Genomic DNA, 2,923 nt, shown 5'->3' on the forward strand with positions numbered 1-2,923 from the left:
GATTTTTTGTTCCAAAATTTAAAATTGGAGATAGGGATTTGATTCTGTTTTGAAGTTTGACTTCTACTCTTTAAATATGAGAATGATAGAAAATTGTGGACACAATTTTTGAAACAATTTTTCTGCCATAAATTGTTTGGTGGCCGAATTTCTCATTAGGAAAAAGAGAGCAAATATTTTTTCTCCAAAAATTCCACATCGTGCATGCGTTGGTGTTTGTGGAAATTCGAGTGTTTTAGAAACCTGTTTTGTCTCACATGTGCCCACACACACGTCTACGTAGAATCAAGGAATTGATGTGGAAGACTTTGGTGTTCTAAACACAAAGATTGAAGAAAGGACTGTCCGTGGTCAAAGAATTCAAGATATCATCCGAGTCGGCTTCCAGGTATTTTTCCGGGATTTAGTTCTTGATGTAAATTAATGCGATTAATTTATTCGTACATAAATTAATATAATCTATAGAGTATCTCAAAAGTTTTTCTAAAATTTTTGTTATACACGATCCGCCTTTTCCCCACGCTTCTGCAGCCGAATTCGATTCAGGAACCTGCAGAAACACGGTTTAACCGACTGGCCAGAAATTGGATGGACGATGAAGATCGTATTGTTAAAAAGATTTCTGTATTTGATACTCGCTGTCGGCCAATTGGGAAGATGACCCCCGTCACATTGGATACTCATTTGCGAGAGAAAGCCGAGTGGTACGTCCTACAGAACTGTCCAGAAATTCAGCAGTTCATTGAGTACGTATTAATTTCACTTTTGTCACTTAATTATTCATTGATTGTGTCTCATACAATCGTGTCATTTACTTTCATTCTCTGTTAAACAGTGACCATAGGAAGGAGATTGATGCCGACGGTCGAATCATACCATTGGATGAAATTCAATCGAAAGGTACATTTATAATTAATTTGCATTAACATTGTTAAGTCATTAAAAAATTTCGTTTTAAAGAAAATTCATGTCTCGTTACAAATTTTCAATATTCAAAAGCAGAATGGCCCAGAAGCGAATGATCAAATACTTTCGCTTTCAAGTGGTTCAAGCTTCTCATGTCGAAGTTATCCTAATTGTGTGGTCAACGGTGTCAAGTTTCTAACACGCAATCGGGATATGAATCGAAGTACTCAAAATAGTGGTGTTTGTGTTCGCAGACCTGATAACCAAATGTTTTATGGAGTTTTGGAGGATATTTATGAACTGTCCTACTTGAATGACAATTCTGTTATGCTTTTTAAATGTCTGTGGTTTGACACTCGTCCAGGGAAGAAAAGGATTCAACACTACAAAAATAGAATAAGTGTTTTTGTTAAAGACACGTGGTACAAAAATGAACCTTTCATACTTGCATCTCAGGCAGAGGAAGTTTTTTACGTAGACGATTTATTTAACGGTCCAAACTGGAAGGTTGTAGAACACTTTAGACATCGACATATTTGGGACATTCCAGAAACTGACATTGATGACGTGATGATAGTCCAGGATACAAAGTCTAGAAATATTGAGTTATTAGTGGAACTACCAGAGATTGACTCATTTGTATTGAATCGAGATGATGGATCGTCTAATGTTGTCACTTTCGATGTTGATGCAATTATGAAAGATAAGTCTCCCGTAGTTGATGATTTTATTAATGACGAAGAAGAGAAACTTTAGAGGAGTACGTTGAAGAGGAAGTCATCGAATCTGAAGACGATGATGACATAAATGATGATGGAGACAATCAACAATGTAGCAGCGACGATGAATAGAACTACAGAATAGTAATCTTTGTCATTTTTCTCAGATTTCATTTTAATATTATGATCTTATTTGAATTTATAAATATTGTTATTAATATGAATTTGTTCACAGACATTGATGGCTGGTAGGGTAGCAACTTGCGCTGGCTCTTTAGAGGGAGCGCAACCTCCTCCCGGTCCTCACAGAGTCCCCGCATATTGTGAGTCTGGTATGTTATTCTGGCTGTGGTTTCTCGTTCTATCATATAGTAATTAAATGTAGTAGTACATGTTGATTTGAAATGCTTTCATATGCTTACAGCACCTGAATCTCGACAACGTAGAAGGCGAGGTGGGGCAAAAGGTTATGAAATCGCCTAAAAGGTCCTTCAAGACGGGAAAATCACAGTAGAATTTGATGAGGCGGGAGGTACTTGGAAGGCGCTTGGTAAATATGGTGCCTGGTTTGATAGTGCGGTTGGTATTCATACTAGGGACATATGCGAGCCCTTCCACGATGCTTGGAAGGACATTAGCGACATGGACAAGAGGATAATTCAGGACCGGATGCTGGTATTTATTTTATGCAATAATTTGTATAGTTTATACTATAGTTAACAATGCATTTTAGCGATGTGAAACTGTTTTGCAAGGACTGGTTTAACGTGGACTATAACTATAAGAACGGCATTCTGATGTCCGTTGTTGATAGGGAGGCAACAAAGTGCTACAAGGACTGGAAAAGTTCCCTACCCTGCCACTACAAATGCTATGGTAGAGAAAGTCCCCCGAGTAACATGAGAAATCAAGTTCATTGGGATCGTTGTTGCGATAGGTTCTCCGGTGACAAATTTCAAGTAATTATAGATTTGTTAGAACTTGATGATTTTTATACATAATTTCAAGTAACTATTACTTATTATAGTTAATCATAAACAGAAAATATCAAAGACAAATAAAACTAATCGCAGCAACCAAAAGTATCCAAGCTTACATGGTCGGTTATCGTACTCTCAGCATCGCAATAAGAAGGTTAGTACTTATTTTTTGACTTCATTATCGTATTTATATGTTTGTGATTCTTGTTCTGGGTGGCACATGTTGCAGCTATGGTGTACCGAAATCTTTTAAAGTTGTTTTTTTACAGGTTTTGATTTTTGGATTATATGAAAAATAAGTCGTTATGCTGCCGAAAT

The sequence above is a fragment of the Morus notabilis genome, unplaced genomic scaffold (genome assembly GCF_000414095.1).
Source record: "Morus notabilis unplaced genomic scaffold, ASM41409v2 Scaffold1309, whole genome shotgun sequence".
NCBI classification, from domain to species: Eukaryota; Viridiplantae; Streptophyta; class Magnoliopsida; order Rosales; family Moraceae; genus Morus; species Morus notabilis.